The 17,914-nt window shown below is 42.1% G+C and overlaps 1 non-coding gene across 1 annotated transcript; it reads left to right on the top strand.

Moving 5' to 3' along the window:
- The first annotated feature begins 6,672 nt into the window (after positions 1 to 6,672).
- LOC119035411 (U1 spliceosomal RNA) lies at positions 6,673 to 6,836 on the top strand. The gene has a single exon (XR_005079792.2). It is a non-coding gene; the product is annotated as a U1 spliceosomal RNA (small nuclear RNA).
- The last annotated feature ends 11,078 nt before the right edge of the window (positions 6,837 to 17,914 follow it).

Here is a 17,914-nt window from a genome sequence, read left to right as displayed (position 1 = left end):
CCTTCCTCAGCTCCCTCCGCGTTCCCGGTCTGGGCTGCCCGCTTTCGTACTCGCCATTGGCCAATCTCCTCGTCGTTCAGTACTGCGCCCCTCCCAGCCCCGCACTGGGTTGGCCTTAAGTACTGCCGCTCGGAACAAGCCCCGCATAGTCTTCCCAGCTTCATTGGGCAAAGAGCCTAGTCTTTCCGAAGATGCTTCTCATCATTGGTTATGCCGGGGCCCACCTGCCCCCATCTGTGCACCTCAAAAGCGATTGGCAGCGGGTACTGTCGTTTAGGAAGAAGCCGATCTGATTCCCTGCTTTCCTACTGAAGGCGGTGACTATCCCAGGTGTGTCTCCGCCCCTCACTCCCTATTGGCCACGGTCCTTAAAGCCTGCAGCTTGCTTATACAAATTTAGGGAACTCTCCGCTTCTGTTTGATGAATACTCGAGGGGAACCTTTTCGACTCTAAATGGATCCTGGGTGTGTAGATCCGTTTGCGCTTTCTCAAGCTAAACCCCAATGTCAGTTCTGCCGTGCAGAAGTCACAGAATGGGACGTCACCCAAAACATTACGTAATTTGTTTTACTATTTTCTTGCGATTTTCTACTATCCAAATCGCCATAACATCTAAATGCATGGGTCCTCACGCGGGCCAGCTCCAGGGCGGATGGCGTCACCCATAGCTCCTTCCTCTGAGGGAGGGCTTGGAGCGGAACGGGTTTGGGAGTGTTGAAGGCACTGGCACCTGAACACCGGGACGGGCTTGCAGACCGGAAGTGGGGGAAAGGTGACGTTACGGTACTGGCGTGGTCCGGGCCATTTCCAAAGGGATGGAAAAGCGGCATATTTGTAGGCTTCCCCAACAGGGGAGGAGGGTGGGGAAAGAGGCAAACAGCCACACACATAACACACACACAAACGTACTCAACTATTTCCCACTTAGGAGCTCTACTTTTCCCTGCCCCCAGTAAGGGGTGGGGTCGAGGCCAGTTTTCCCGCGCTTTGTTGCCCCGCCCCCTAGAGGCGGGAGAAGGGGAGGGATATTAGGGAAAAGAGTTGTCTTTTATATTGTAATCAGCACCCACTTGCAGAATTCTTCGGGAAGCCCAGTGTGCCCCTTCGAGCGCGCTGTAGCGGACTCGCGAGCCTCCGCAGGTGGCTGCGGCTGCAGCCGCTCACAACCTCAGCGAGGTTGTTAAAAGTGGTTCTGTTACCTTGCCCGGGGTCATAGGACCGGTGGACCTACGACTCCCCCGCACACGCTGAGTCTGTTGTAGGTAATAGCGACTGTTTTGAGGTGTGAATTAGAACTTCCGAATGGGAATTTGGTGGCACCACTTACCATATGATTTCACTGGGCAAGTCGATCAACTTCCCTAACTAGTTTTCTTGTAGGTAAAATTATATCTTCCTGACATGATCTTTTTTGGAGGATGAAAAAAGTCTTTGGAATGTGAAAGTGCTCTGTAGAGTGATGAGCAAATGGGATTAGTATCCCACACACACTTCACCTCCTTTCTCCAGGTCATGTGGCAAGTCTCCAGCTCACAGCACTCTTCTATCTCTGAGCGACCAACCAGCATTTCATTCCCACCTCCTTCTCTGAGTCTTCCTGTACGGAATATTACCGCTCATGTACACGTGTGGGACCTGTTATAAGAACTTTTATGTATATTAATTAATTTAGTCCTTACCGCAACCCTATTAAGTGACTTACCCAAGGTCAAATGTCATGGAGTTGAAACTCTAAGCATCCAGAAAACTAAACACTATATATCACAGATTCTCTTGTCAGGAGGGCTCTGGGTAGAAGTCTGTTCTTCAGTTAGATGCACTGTTCATTCATTTAAGAAATGACTTAATTAAACCCTAGCCAGTGCTGGTCAGGGCACATGCCTGGGTTGCACCCCAAGCACAGACAGAAGGCAACCAATCAATGTTTTGCTCTTACATTGATGTTTCTCACCCTTTTTCTCTCCTTCCTTTCTAAAATAAAATATTTTTTTAAAGTGACTTAATTCAACCAATCTGTGTTTCTTGAGCAACACCCATGAGTGAAATACCATTGTAGGCACTGGGGATACAGCAGTGAACAAAGCAGACAAGAATCCCTGTCCTCATGAAACATACACTCCTGTGGAGAAGGCACACGGTAAATATGATAAATAAGTAAAATATACAGAAGCAGATTAGAAATTATCATTTCCAGGGAGAAAAATAAAAGACTATCAAGCCACGAAAAGACACAGAGGAACTTTGAAAGCACACAATGCCAAGGGAAAGAAGCCAGTCTGAAAGGGCTGTATACGATATGATTCCAAGTATATGACATTCCAGAAAAGGTGAAACTATGGAAACAATGAAAATATCATGATTCCCAAGTGGGGTGGAAAACAGGAGAATTATTTGAAAAGCTGTTTAAGGGGGGGTGGGTCTTAGGTCCCCTGCTCCACCCCATGTGGCTTTTTGACTGCCCCTCCTTCACCATTGCAGGAAACTGGAGGTGTATACGCCAGAGAGGGCAGGAATATAGTATCCTATAATTAGTTAGACTAAAAAGAACATTTACATTCTAAATTCCATCCCCTTCTCCCAATTCCATCCCCAGAACACTAGCAATCAGAACTAGATTCTTCAAGGAGGACACTAGAATGTTTGCTTTGGAGAATCTGATGTAAAGATACTGACATCAAAGTTCCCCCAGGAAAAGGCCTGGCCAGATCATTCTAGAGAAAACCTTACAGTTAACAGCTCCCCATCAAGGCTCAAAAATATTGTTTCCCACATACCCTGAGAACATAAAAGTTGGCTCTGACCGAGAAAGTGAATTCTGCCCTGCCATTCATCGAACTGGGATCACAGACATAGAAAGCCTGTAAAGTTAGCAAGAAACATTTTCTGCCAAGGTATGTAGCAATAAAATAGATTCATAAGGACCCCTTCTGCGACTATAGCTTTCTTACACACTGAGAAACCTTGTTCTCTAAAATCACAGACTATAAGAAGCATTGCTGTTTGAAAGCATATCAGTGAGAATGAATCATTCTCCTTTTGCCTCAAGGATCCAAGTCCCTCTGAGACAGATAAGCAGCCTTGATTTACAGCCCAGGTGCAGAGCCTCAGATAAGAGGTTTCTGGACACAGTAGTCTGCATCAACATTTACTTCGAAGTCTATGAACCTCTTTATACAGATCCCTATTTACTTTGAGCCTGTGAGAACACTGCTTTGTTTAAATTTCACCTAAGTTTCACCCTTGCCCCAAATCTAAGCACACATATCTCTTCCTTTGTTTGCTGAGATGCCTTGCAGTTTATTTGGTCTGAGATTATTCTCACTGCCACAGGCCAAAGCTGGTCCTTGGACAACTCTCTCAAAGAAAATGGGAGGCTTTGGGCCACCAAAACAAAAGAGGAAATCAAGAATGAAGTTCAGGCTGGTGCAATGGTAGTGGGTTATCAGAACTCAACTAAAGAATGAAGTTCAGTGGTATAGGGAAATAGAATTCAACACATGCAAGAAGCAAGGAGCCTCCTCAGGATGAGAGGGAAGGGGGATTGGAGGGGAAAGGGCAAAGGGCAAAGAGGGCAGAAAAGGTTTGCACCAGAAGGCTCCAGGAAGGACTTGCTGGGAAGGTGAGATGGACTGAATGCATTCAGAGGAATCAGGTAGTTGGAGAAGAATTGGGGTCAAATAGTAATAAGCATTTCAAGGAAGAAAATAAGTAAAAGACAAAAATTTCAAGGAAGAAAAAGTATCATAGTGACTCATTATGAATAGCATTTAACAGTCAAAATAATGTAATTCGAAGCAGCCCTTTAACCAAACTTGTTACATAATTATATGGGGAAATGGGGAAGGGAGGGTGAGAATGCAGACCAGCTGAGTTGTTATCTTCCATTTTAGAAATCACTTTGTATAATATTATAAAGTAATAAATCAAGTAGTCACAATGTAAGATGTTACTTACAAATATAGAGAGATAACAAGTATTGTAATTGACTCCAAATTATGTACATATATAAGTAAAAAAAACTAAAGAAAAGATAGAACTAAAAGCTTGAACATAGCTGCATATTAGTTGGGAAGGGTTGGTTAAAGTTATTTTAAGGCTTTTGCATTATTTGATTCATTTTTATTGTTAAATGTAAATGTCAAAATATTTAATTTAAATGTTCATAGAATAGGAGCAGAGTGTATAACTTCCAAATAAGCAGAAGGAAGAAAAAAAAGGAATGGAGTGGGAAGAACTCATAGTCCAGAAGACAAGAAAGGAGAAAACTAAGAGACTTAGAAAAATCTGGACAGATTAGAAAAACCAAAAAAAATTAGTTAAAAATGAATCCAACGATATCATAATCATAACAATTAAATAGAGTTAATTCTCCAGTTAAAAAGCAAAGTTAGTTAGATTTTTAGTAAAAAGCTAAGTAATGGGATTAATTTTTACTGAATAAATATTAACATTCATTTATACATTGATTAAAGAGACATACCTAAAACATAAATAGAAAGGTTAAAAATAAAAGAATATATACCTGAAACTAAAATAATATTGTATATCAACTGTAATTAGGATATAAAAATGTATTTTTTAAAAATAAAAGAATAGAAAATATGTATGTGCCAGGCAAATACTAACAAGAAGAAAGCTGGTGTAGATATACTAATATCAGATAAAAATAAAATTAGATTTTCAATTAAAAGTTCTCACTGGAGATAAAAAGAACTACAACACTGGGGGGGTATGCAAGGGGGAGAGGAACGAAGGGGGAGAAATGGGACAACTGTAATGGCATAATCAATAAAATATATTAAAAACAAAGAACTACAACACTGATATAAGTTTGAATTCAGCACAAAAACACAATAATTAGAAACCAATATGTTCTTTTCTTTTGAGGCATATTTTTATGCCTCAAGTTTTTTTTTAAATTGACTTTACAGAGAGAGAGGAAAAAACATCAATTTGTTGTCCCACCTACTGATTCATTGTTCATAGGTTGTTTGTTGTATATGCTGTGGGTGGGGATTGAACCCACAACCTTGGGGTATCAGGATCAACTGAGCTACCTGGCCAGGGTTAAACCTGTAAGTTCTTAATAGTACTATAAAGAAAAAATTGACAGAATTCCCAGGAGAAATTGGTCAATCCACTACAAATGTGGGAAATTTTAACATATTTCTCTCAGTTAATTAATGGATCAAGAAAACAATATATATATATTTCTCAGCAAGAATATAAAAGACTTGAAAAACACAATTAAAAGTTAGACATAACAAACATATAAAACCCTACAGCCAATAATTAGAGGGTACATATTCTTTTCTCATACACATACTTACTAACAGATTAATTGAAGTATAACTGACATATAACAGCTGCACATATTTAAAGTGTACAATTTGATAAGTTTTGACTTAGTATCTAGGCACAAAATCATCACCACCAAGATAATAAACATATTCATCAACCCCAAAAGTTTACTCATATTCCTATTATCTTTGGTGGCAGCATAACCTACCTAAAGACTCCATTTTCCACCTTTTGCTCCTAATTGTGACCATGTGACTACATTCTATGAATGTAAACATCAAAGGATGTGAGTGGTATTTGCTGAAAGGACTTTCCAGAAAAACTTCTTCAAGAAGCATCAGGCAGCTGGCATATACTCTGTAATTCTTTCCATTGTTTCCCCTTCTCCCCTCTTTGTTTCCTGTCCAGAGCACAGACGTGATGATTGAAGGATCTTGTGATTTGGAGGCACCCAGAGGATGGAGCTACAGGCTAAGGATGGTAGGGAATTACAAGGAGCCTGGGAATCTGATGACTCACTGGGGACACTATGTCAGCCCTGGGCTATGTCCAGACTTTATCAGCTTGAGAGAAAAATGAACTACCACCTTGTGTGGCAGTCTGCTATTTCCAGTCTCTGTTACAAACATAAATGCAATTCCAAACTGACATATAATTGGTAGTGGTATCTAAAATGTTGTATTGACTTAGGGGAAGTGTGTGGGACATTGTTTGGGGAGGGTCCACTTTACTGCAGGACAGAAAGGCAACCCTTAGTGTGGATTTGCAAACCACTCGGTCAAATAGTTGCTCTTTGCAGAAAGCCATTCAGAAAGGTTTTGTGTGCTGGCTCCTTCCTGCTGACTTTAACAAAGTTCTACATAAAACATATGAAATCAGGCTTGAACCAGTCTGTAAGCATTTTTTTAAAAATAGAAATAACACTCTACTAAGGAAAGCACTCCAACTTAGGCACCCCAACTCTCACCTCATCCCCTGCCACACACACGCAAAATGAGTAAATATAAAAGTTGACCCAGAGCCTCAGTGTATGAAACTGCTAGACTGACAAAGCCAATTACTTCTCACCCCTCAAATAAAAGCAGTTCAATCTGAATGGTAGCTGCTAACTAGTCAACCCCCACCAAGAAATAACAATGTGGCCCCAAACTTTTTTTCAAGCACCTTCTGTTAAGAGTTCTGTGCCTAACAAAGGTGCAAGACTCCCAACAAAAATCAGATTAATAGTGTTATCATCCCCTCCAAGTCTTGAAGAGTTAGGGGAATGGTGAGAGAGCACAGAAACCGACATGAAAAATATGAGAGTTTTTAGGATTAATACAGTACGGAAGATCTTTGGTCACAGTATTCATGCTTAAGAATTGACTGGAATACTTACCTGACAGGGGAGCTGCCATGATCACCAAGGTGGCTTTCCCAGGGTGAGGCTTATCCATTGCACTGCCGGTGTGCTGACCCCTGCAATTTCCCCAAATGTGGGAAACTCAACTGCATAATTTGTGTTAGTGGGGGACTGCATTTGTGTTCTCCCCTAAAAGAAATAGACTGGAAGCCCTGGCCAGGTAGCTCGGTTGGCTAGAGCATCATGGTGAGAAGCCACAGTTGTGGGTTTCATCCCAGTCAGGGTACATATAAGAATCAACCAAAGAACCTAAACAAGTGGAACAACAAAGTGATCTCTCTCTCTCTCTCTCTCTCCCCTGTCCTTCTCTCTCTCCCATCAATATTTTTTTTAATTTTTAAAGAATAAATAATTGACTGGAAGCCCACTAATTATTTCAGGAAACTGTTAACAAGAACAAACAAAATCCACACCTGGTCCGCAACAGCCTTTGGCTATAGAGAAATAAAGCATCCAGGATCCTTTAGACGTGGCTCCCTCTAGAGGTAAAAAAGCCAAAACTGGGAAGCCTTCAAGGAGAGTATCAACCACAGTAGCCTCTTCAGAAGGGCCATGTGATGGACAAAGAACCACCTCCCTGAGGGCAGACCAAGGGGCTGTGGAGAACAGTGGAGATTTTCCCAGGGAGCAGAGCCGGGGAAGTCAGATCAACCAGCCAAGGGACTTACTCCTCTGTCATAGAAGGTGGTTCTTGCCCTCCAGACTTGGTACACCATGTTGTTCTGTTTATCTGTTGCTGTGTAACACATCACCCCAAAATTTAGTGGCTTCAAATAACAATTTATTATTCCACACAGCTTCTTGGCTGGATGCTGTGGCTCCCGTGGCTGTAGTCACAAAGCTGGAGCTGGAGCATCAAGGGGCTGACTGGGCATGTCGCTCTCCTCACGTATTCTCAGGGCTTCTCAGTGCCTCTCTGTGGGGGACGATTTAGGCTTCCTCATGAGATGGGGGCCTCAGAGCGTTGGAGTGTTAACTTAGAGGGCCCCAGCACCAGCGCTCCAGCAAACAAGGCAGAAGTTGCGTTGCCTTTCAGGACCTAACCTCGGAGGTTACAGGGTATCATTTCCACTAGGCACTGTTAGTCAACCAGCCACCGAAACATCCAGATTCAAGGTACAAGGACATAGACAACACTCAATGGCTTTAGACTGGCGACTAGTGACTGCTGGTGTTTCCTATGCTGTTCTTTCCCAAATAAGAGTTTTGTTGTGGTTCACGTTGCTCTCCCAGCAATGCCTGTCATGTATGGTGGGGGCTGACGACTGGGCTGTGCTTTCTAGGTTGCTGGACCACAGATAGCCACAGGAGGGCCTGGTAGAGAGACATTGGGTAGCTGAAGGGATGCACTGCCACCTTGTGGTAATTACCTATCTACAATCTACTTTCTTCTTCCTTATTGAAATCACTCTTTTATTTCCCAAGTTCCCTTGCAGCCAAGAGTAGCCAGGTGGCAAAATTCCAGCCAATGAGATGTAAAGCAAAGTTGTTGGACGAGGTATCCAAAAAAGTTAATAAGAAGGGTCAAAAAGCTCATAGTCAATACTTTTCTGTATTTTCTCCTTTCCTCCTGATTTCTGGCTGGAATGCAGAAATATGATTGCTGGAGCTCCATCAGTCGCCTTGGCCCATGAGTAAAGCTTGGGAATGAAAACCACAGGCCAAGGATGGTGATAGGGAAAGAGCCTGGGCCCTGGTAGTGATGCAACTGCCGTGAGCCACCTACATATGGACTCACATAAAACTGCTCTCTAGTGTAAGTCACTGTTATTTCTGGTTTCCACCATTAGTAGCCAAATGAGGTTCCCACCTTGGCATGTCTCCCTCACTTGATCATCTATGGGAGCAGGGCTCGTCATTTTTACCCCCTAAAACTCACACTGAATCTGGCACAGAATAGGCACTTCATAGCAGGTACTTGTTGAATGAATGCTCAGCAATTTAAGATACAAGTGGCTTACTGAAGTATATGAATTCAACAGGATACAAGGAAGCAAGCTGCCCCACACCACAGCAACGACCACTACCTCCAACTCTCTCGTCAGCCTTCCCCGTCCCTGGAGCACGGTTCTCAAGTAGAGCCTGGAGCCACGGTTCTCATGGCTTTCAAGTCATTTTCATGGACTGAAAATTTTGAACAATCCATTTAAAAAACTTCCACCTTATATTCAGTTCACGTCACCCCTCCCCCAGCTGAGGCTGGACCTGCAGCACAGGGATGTGCAGTGGTGAAGAGGGCAGCCTGTTTCTTTGCTCTTCTTTCACCTCCCCCACCTCCTGCTCTGAGTCTCCAGGGTTGGAATGGCGGGGAAGAAGAGAAGGGGCCCGGACCCACGTGGCTCAACTGGTCGGGCATCATCCCACAAAGCAAAAGGTCGCCAGTTCAAATCTCGGCCCAGATTTGGTCACCAATCAATGCACATATGAGAAGGCAGCCAATTGATATTTCTCTCTCACATTAATATTTCTCTCCCTCTCTATCTCCCTTCCTTACCCTCCCTCTAAAAATAAATAAATAAAATCCTTAAAAAAAAAGACAATAAAAAAGGTACAGTTTTATATGACTAGGGTGGTTAGAGCCCTCTGTATGACGGGTGCCTAAGTTTCAGTGGTGGGGTATATTTGAGGAGACTCCCCCCTCCCCCACTGCACGGTCCTCAGTGTTCACAGTGCTCACTCTAGCTGACCTCTTGCCCACAGCATCTCACCCATAGGGTCTTCTCACCCTGGAGCGGCCCCTCCTGAGCAGGGTCCTATTCAGATGGTTCAAGCCCAGGTACACATATGGTGTCCTCTTGGTCCATATGAAACTCCTGCATGATCACCGTGCCAGATGCCCGGACTGCAGAAGACCCACTTACACTGCCACTCCAGGTGCTCACTCCAGACAACCTGCAACCTGGCCCATTCACCAAACCATCAGTAGATAATTTCCCCTGGGTTCACGCACATATCCCGAACTCCTGTAAACTCAAGTCCTTCCCGAACTCTTCCAGGGCTTTCCTTGTGCTCTTTGGCAGTACTGGGACAATAATGTCGCTGCTCAAGAAACATCCACCCATCAAACATCCAGAGACACCAGCTGTTTCTTGCAGGCACCTCCCATCTCCTTGTGTGTTCTGTAGCCCCCACTCACCTAAGAAAGAGGCAGGGGAATAACAAAGCCCTCAGAAGAAACCAACAACTCTTCTCCATAACTCTTCACTCCCTTATCAAATGTATTAACTGATATGGGCTGACAACGACGATAAGAACCTTCATTACTGGAGATTTGTGCTCTTTTATCTTTCCAGTAGAGTCTTTCTTTACAAGAGTCTTTCTTTCTTTACCTACCTACTCTTCTCTCCTTGAGGTATCAGCTAAAACTACAAGACAAGAGGAAAAATCTCTTCCAACATCCTGTTACACTTGCACTACTACCTTTATTTCTCAAAACCACCTTATGAAATCTGGCTGGTGTGGTGCAGTGGATTGAGTGCCAGCCTGTGAACCAAAGGGTCGCTGGTTCGATTCCTGGTCAGGGCACATGCCTGGGTTGCAGGCCAGGTCCCCAGTAGGGGACACATGAGAGGCAACCACACATTGATGTTTCTCTCCCACTCTTTCTACTTACCTTCCCCCTCTCTAAAAATAAATAAATAAAATATTTTTAAATATTATTTTAAATTTATGATTCTAATGCTCTGCCAAGATGTTTTTAAGCGTGCAAACACAGGAAATTTACCTTCTGTGCTCTCTCTCAGGAAGCTACTGGATAACGAAGTCTACTAAAACAAAGAGTAAAACCAAAAAACATCCAAACACGGTATCTAGGAAACAACAGATCCACATAGAGGAGAAACAAAGAGACTCTCTGCATGAAGGCATAGGAAAGAGCCAGGACAATTTTGCCGCAGGCCAAGTGCAACTGGTACAGATTGGAGCAGAAGGCCATCACATGAAGTCAACAGGCTATCTACTGTGTTTGAACAGTTTAAGAGGAGGTTTGCACTTCAGACAGAGGGAATGAAAACAAAACAAACTCAAGGCAACTATAAATGCCAGGAAGAACAAAAATGTGCATTACAGGTGAATTTAATCATAATACTCATGTGTCTTCATTGCAAACAAAATTTACATAGTTATAATTATAAACACAATAAATGCTAATTTATCCAAAAAGTATAGTCTTCTCTCAGAAGAAGGAATGAGTGTTCAAAGAGCTAAATCCTAATCTTATATTGTAAAAAGCATGTGTAGTGGCTAAAACTAAAAAATTAAGAAGTAGCCTGGAGGGTGTGGTTCAGTTGGTTGTAGCATCATCCCCATAGACCACAGATCACGGGTTCAATTCCAGGTCAGGGCACATACCCAGGCTCTAGGTTCCATTCCCAGTCAGGGGATGTACAAAAAGGCAAAGGATCAATGTTTCTCTCTCTCTCTCTCTTCCTCTCTCTCTGTCTTTCTTCCTCTCTCTCGAAAATCAATAAACATATCCTCAGGTGAAGAGTTAAAAAGTAATAATAAAGCCCATTTAAAGAATATTTGTGGGTATACTTCTGTACTCTCTTCTGTTCCATTCATCTACTTGTCTATCCTGTGCCAATACCACACTGTCTTGATTACTGTAGGTTTATAATGTCTTGAAACCAAAAGATAATGAACTGACATCTGTAACTGCCAATGGAGAATTCTACACCCCATAAAAATTCCTTCAAATAAAGGCAAAATGATGACATTTTCAGGCAAAGAAAAGTTTTTCAGCCTGAAGGAAAATTATCCCAGATAGAAGCATGGAACTATGGGAAGAAATAAGGATCAGCCCTGGTTGGTGTGGCTCAGTGGATTGAGCACCAGCCTGTGAACTAAAGGATCACCAGTTCAATGCCTGGGTTGTGGGCCAGGTCCCCAGTGAAAGGCATGCAAAAGACAACCACGCATTGATGTTTCTCTCCCTCACTTTCTCCCTCCCTTCCCCTCTCTCAAAAAATAATTAAACAAAATCTTTTTTAAAAAAGGAGGGGCTTAGAAAATAAAAAAAATAAAATAAAGATCATTAGGAAAAGTGTCACTCATGTAACTCAAATTACATTTCATGATTCCCAGAGAATTTCTGTATGCACAACTCAACCAGGGCATGGTGCATCATGGCATTTTCTGTTGAAACCCTGTATTATTTAGTAGAACAACTTTTATGTACGATACAAATGATATTCTAGATTTCAACTTTTTCTTCAAGACAGAAAACCCTGTCAATTATTCAGACTATATATTTTTAAAATATTTATGATACCTTCTCTCTACCCATATTTAGGACAGTCCACTGAACTTCTGGTGTGAGAGAAATGCTTCCTCAGACATGTTTCCTTGCACAACTTTGAGATGCACATCTGTTCTAAGTCACATTTACACATCTATGAAAACATCAGCGTGGGCCTCCATGAAATGTTTATGAGACAACTAGAACTATGAACCACAACAGATAAGAACCTGGGGTCCTATTACTGTCTTAAGTATCAGGTAATGTTTTTCCACAAGTGACACACACAGGAATGAATGGGTGGATGAAAAGAGAGAAACATCAAAGTGAACGAGAAACATTGACTGGTTGTCTTTTTATGCACACCCCACCCAGCAAGGGATTGAACCTGCAACCTGGCTATCTGCCCTGACCAGGAATCAAACCTGTGATCTTTCAGTCAATGGGATGATGCTCTAACCAGCCAGGGCAACCTCTATTTCTTTGAAACACAATGTGAACTATGATTTTATTCGTTTTATTACCAAAATTTATAATAAAATTTCTAAGTAACATTTTCCAAAAATAGTAGCTCAGAGATATTTATTTTGTTTCTGATGAACTATTTTGTTGTTTTTCCCCCAAATTCACTATTTTTCTATTTATTAATTATTATTTATTATAGCATTTCATAAAGGTCTCAGATGTATAAATAGTTCTTCTCTCAAATAATATGAAAATAAAGTGTAATCATTAAAATATTTTATGTCAGTTTTACCTAAGAAGATGATTAAGAATGCAGATTAATTACCCTGACCAAGATATACTGAACCACTTTGTCTCTTAGAAGCAGAAATGCCCTGGCTGGTGAGTCTCAGTAGTCTGAGCACTGGCCTGCGAAGCAAAGGGTCACTGGTTCAATTCCCAATCAGGGCATATGCCTGGGTTGTTGGACAGGTCCCTGATGGAAGGCATGTGAGAGGCAACCACACATTAATGTTTCTCTCCCTCTCTTTCTCCCTCCCTTCCCCCTCTCTAAAAATAAATAAATTAAAAATATATATATTTGGGGGGGGTTATTCCTTCTGTGTTTACTTCAAAAATGAATGAACTAGCCATCTTTGATGGATCTGTATTGAAGGTCTAAGGCATCTCTCTCTAATAAAACCCTCCCTGGTAAGGGGGATGTTCGATATCTATGTTTTCCAACATGGTAGCACCACCTACTTGTGGATATCAAACTTGTGAAATGTAAATAGTGTGACTAACTCAATATTTAATGTATTGAACTTTGACTAATATAAATGTAATTGGCTACATGTGTGTAGTGACTACAGTTTTTGTAAGCCCAGATCTAGAATGTCTTCTGGCTTTGTCAGAAGATCTTTTTTCTTTTAACATTTTTTTGTTGATTATGCCATTACATTTGTTCTATTCCCCCCCCCGTTCCCCTCCACCCTGCACACCCTTCCCCCACCATTCCCCCCTTTAGTTCATGAACACGTGTCTCAAGTTCTTTAGATTCTATATTTCCCATACTATTCTTGCCCTCCCCACTATCTATTTTCTATCTACTGTCTATGCTACTTATTTTCTGTACCTTCTCCCCCCTTCTCCTTCTCCCACTCCCCTGTTGCTAATCCTCCATGTGATCTTCATTTCTATGGTTCACTCCTGATCTAGCTGTCCTCTTAGTTTGCTTTTGTTTTAGGTGTGGTTCTTAATAACTGAGTTTGCTGTCCTTTCACTGTTCATCTTTTGTATCTTCTTTTTCTTAGATAAGTCCCTTTAACATTTCATATAATAAGGGCTTGGTGATGATGAACTCCTTGAATTTGATCTTATCTGAGAAGCACTTTATCTGCCCTTCCATTCTAAATGAAAGTTTTGCTGAATAGAGCAATCTTGGTTGTAGGTCTTTGGTTTTCATGACTTGGAATACCTCTTTCCAGCCCCTTCTTGCCTGTAAGGTCTCTTTGGAGAAATCTGCTGACAGTCTGATGGGAACTCCTTTGTAGGTGACAGTCCCCTTATCTCTTGCTGCTTCTAGGATTCTCTCCTTCATTTTGATCTTAGCTAATGTAATGATGATGTGCCTTGGTGTGTTCCTTCTTGGGTTCAACTTCTTTGGGACTCTCTGAGCTTTCTGGATTTTCTGGAAGTCTATTTCCTTTGCCAGAATGGGGAAGTTCTCCTTTATTATTTGTTCAAATAAGGTTTCCACTCATGACTGTTCCTCTTCCCCTTCTGGTACCCCTATAATTCGAATGTTGGAACATTTAAAGATGTCCTGGAGGTTCCTAAGCCTCTCCTCATTTTTTTGAAGTCTTGTTTCTTCATATTTTTCTGTTTGGTCATTTTTTCCTTCCTTCTGGTCTACTCCCTTGATTTGAGTCCCAGTCTCCTTTCCATTACTATTGGTTTCCTGTGCATTACCATTCATTTCAATTAGTTTAGCTTTCATATGTTTCTCTAATTTGTGACTAAAATCAACCAGTTCTGTGAGCATCCTGATCACCAGTGTTTTGAACTGTGCATCTGAAAGTTTTGCTCTTTCTTCATCGCTTAGATTTATCAGCTCTGGGGCTCTGAGTTGTTCTTGAGCCATTTTTGGTCTGTTCACACCGTTAAGTATGAGGAGCGGAGCCTTAGGTGTTTACCAGGGCGGGGCCACCCGGGTCGCTGTTTTGTGAGTGTATGTGGGGGCGGGGTCAGAGAGGGAGCAATGGCGGTCCTCTCCACTTGCCCAGTCCGTCCCACCGCTCGCCCCCGCCTGTTTATCCAAGCGGAATTGTGCGAGCCTGCTGCCCTGCACCATGCAGTCTCAGTGCTCACCTCTTCACTGGTTTATCTGCATGCAAATGTGCAACCTACCGCAGACAGCCAGCCACGCCTCTTCCCTGTGTCCGCCCGTAGTTAGCCCACACCTGTGATCTGCGCCTTCAGCTGCTTGCGCACCACCTGGTGGGGGATCTTTTTGGTCAACCCACTCTGCTGCTGGCTTCACCCCTCTTACCAGTTTAGCTGAGCATTTCGTTGATTTCGGACTCCATGTTGTCGATTTTCTGTGTGGTTTGGTTATGTTTATTGTTGTTAAAAATTTATTGTTCTTAGATTTGGTTGTGTGCGGATGCAAGGTGTTTCCACCTACGCCTCCATCTTGGCGGAAGTCTCTGTCAGAAGATCTCGAATAAATAAAATATTTTTAAAAAATGAACTGGAAGTCACATTTGACTGAATCCCCAGTTGTTGTTTAGGTGTCTTAATAGAATCTATTAGGAAAACACATCTTTGTGTGTGTTTTCATCTAATGCGTTTTCAATTACAATAATTTATTTTGCATTAACTCTGTTCACTCAGAACAGGAAATTACTTTTCCCTCATAGCTCTGAGGTGCACAAACCATTGATTCCACCAATACATCAAACAATACCTCATTCTGTTGTTTTATTATTATAGTCTGAATTCATTTGTCATATTACTCAAATTTGTCATATTTGTCTATCCTTACTAATGCAATAATGACCTTGTATTTTACACATATTTTAACTCCATTTGATTCTCAGTAAGATCCATGGAATATCTCACAAGCATTGGTCAAAATATGACACTGGAATAGAAAATGAAGCCCGGGTGAACCTGCGGAGATGCTGCTGAGAGGACGGTGCACCTGAAGAGGGTGTGGGAGATCAGCACCCCTTTCCCCGTGCCTTGCCCTGTGCATCTATTCCACCTGGCTGTTGTATCCTTTTACAGTAAAGGAGAAACCTAGGTCAGAAATGCAGCATCCAAGCTGTCAGTGCCGTTCCATGAACTGGGAGGTGGGCTAGACTGACTGGAAACATTGAGAAGACACTGGCCCGGCTTGCACTCAGCAGCTTTTCCTGCCGTTATCTCTGGCCACACTACTGAGTCCTCACAGGTAGGATGGGGCTGAAGAGGCCTTTGCCCTACCACAGCCCGTGTACAGATCCACCCTCGCTCTTCTCCCTCTGCCTGACTGGGAGGGTCACGCCCAGGGTGACCTTGGAATTCAGTTGTTGGAACCAGGACTTCTTGGAGACTACAGCCGAGTCTTTTCTCCCCTGAAACCTGGAGTTCTTATGTGAGTGAGAATAAAACAAATTCTTTTAAAATAAATCTAAAGAAAATTACTTTAAAAAACAATGTGAAAATTGACAAACAAGGAAATAATAAAGACTAAAAAGTCAAGAACAAGTTGTTCAATTTAAGAAGTTTTTTAAAAAGAGTAAAAATAAATAAAATATTAATAATGGTTTTGTAGTAAAAAAAATAAAATAGAAAAGAGTAAACCTAAAAAAAAAAAAAAAAAGAGTAAACCTAAGAAAATAGAAGCACATAATAGAATTCCAGACTGACACTTATTTTTCCTCAAGATTTTGGGTATTACACAATTCCAATGTGTTTTTTGGATCTATTGTTGCTGATTGCAAGCCTCTGGCCAGTCTTTTTTCTTGCTTTGGTAGATAATCCATGTTTTCTTTCACTCTAATATATACAAGTAGGATGATGGGAAAGGATGAATTTGGGGTATTTTAAGGATTAAAGGGGTTGCCCTTGTCAGTGTGGCTCACTTGGTTGGAGTGTCATCCCGTAACCAGAAGGTTGCAGGCCTGGTTCCCAGTCAGGGCACATAGATGGGTTGCAAGTTCGATCCCCAGTCCAGGCACCTACAGGAGGCAACTGGTCGATGCTTCTCTCTCGTATCAATGTTTCTCTCTCCCTTCCTCTCTCTAAAAGCAATGAAGAAATAATGTTGGGTGAGGATAAAAAATGTTTTGTTATTTAAAAGGATAAAAGGGGCAAGAAAAATAAAAAGTGATTCATCCCACTAAGAAAAAAAGCCAGAAAGGACAGGAGTGGGGATAAGAAGATGAGACGGGTTCGGTGCTGTGGGACACCCAAGTGAGGATTCCTGTGTCCAGGGGGCTCTATGGGTTTAAAACTCTGGAAGAGGTTTTGATCTGCAGGTCGAAGCTATAGACACAGAGGTAGCAGCATTAACATGTGACATATGTTGGAGAATGACATATTGAGGATGTTGATAGTGGGAAAATATAGAGTGAGAAGTTATTAGAGAAAACCCGGGATGGAAACCTTGGGATCCTCATTCTAAGGACAGAGCAGAGAGAGAGAAACCTGAAAAGAAAAAGCTGAGATAGAGGGGTCAAAAAGATGGGGTGAACGGAGTGGAGAGAGTGCCATCCCAGAAGCCAGAAGAAACGAGTTGCCAGGAGAAAATGCGTGACAGTGTCAGATGCTTCGGAGAGGGCAAGCAAGATGAGGGTTAAATTTAGAAAGGAGGTTTAGATTTAGAGAGGAGCAAGATGTTCTGGCGAGCTTGCCAGAGTGGTTTCTTCATGAACGCAAGGGCTGGAGGAAGAGTGATGGCCGTGGGTTGAGGGGTGAGCAGAAGGGGAGTCGGCAGAACAGGGAGAGCAGACTGCTCTTGGAGTGGCTGAGGTGTGTGGAAAGGAAAGAGAAAGGGGACTGGCTAAAAAAAAAGAGAGGGTATTTTACTTAATTTTTAAAGACAATATTTGAGTGTTTTTATTACAAAAGTAGTTATATATTCTTCCCATAAAACTCAAAAGTGCCACCCTGGCTGGTATGGCTGAGTAGATTGAGTGCCGGCCTGCAAACCAAAGGGTCGCAGGTTCCACTCCCAGTTGGTGCACACACCTGGGTTTTGGGCCAGGTCCCCCACAGGGAGCATGTGAGAGGCAACCACATATTGATGTTTCTTTCCCTCTCTTTCTCCCTCCCTTCCCCTCTCTAAAAATAAATTAAATTAAAAAAAATAATTCTTAAAAAAAGTTTAAAGAGTAGGCAATTCTTTTTTTTCAGTAGCACTCTTCCTTGCTTTAATATATTTTTTGTCTCTTCCTGCTTTTAAAATGAGCTTTCAATTACAAAATATCAAACTACACTGAAAAATGCCAGCCACTGACACTGTAAGGAGAAGCCCACA

The sequence above is a fragment of the Artibeus jamaicensis genome, unplaced genomic scaffold (assembly GCF_021234435.1).
Source record: "Artibeus jamaicensis isolate MK-2021 breed Jamaican fruit bat unplaced genomic scaffold, CSHL_Jam_final contig_1715, whole genome shotgun sequence".
NCBI classification, from domain to species: domain Eukaryota; kingdom Metazoa; phylum Chordata; class Mammalia; order Chiroptera; family Phyllostomidae; genus Artibeus; species Artibeus jamaicensis.
Note: the sequence above shows the minus strand (reverse complement) of the source record. Positions and strands in the feature narration are given on the sequence as shown.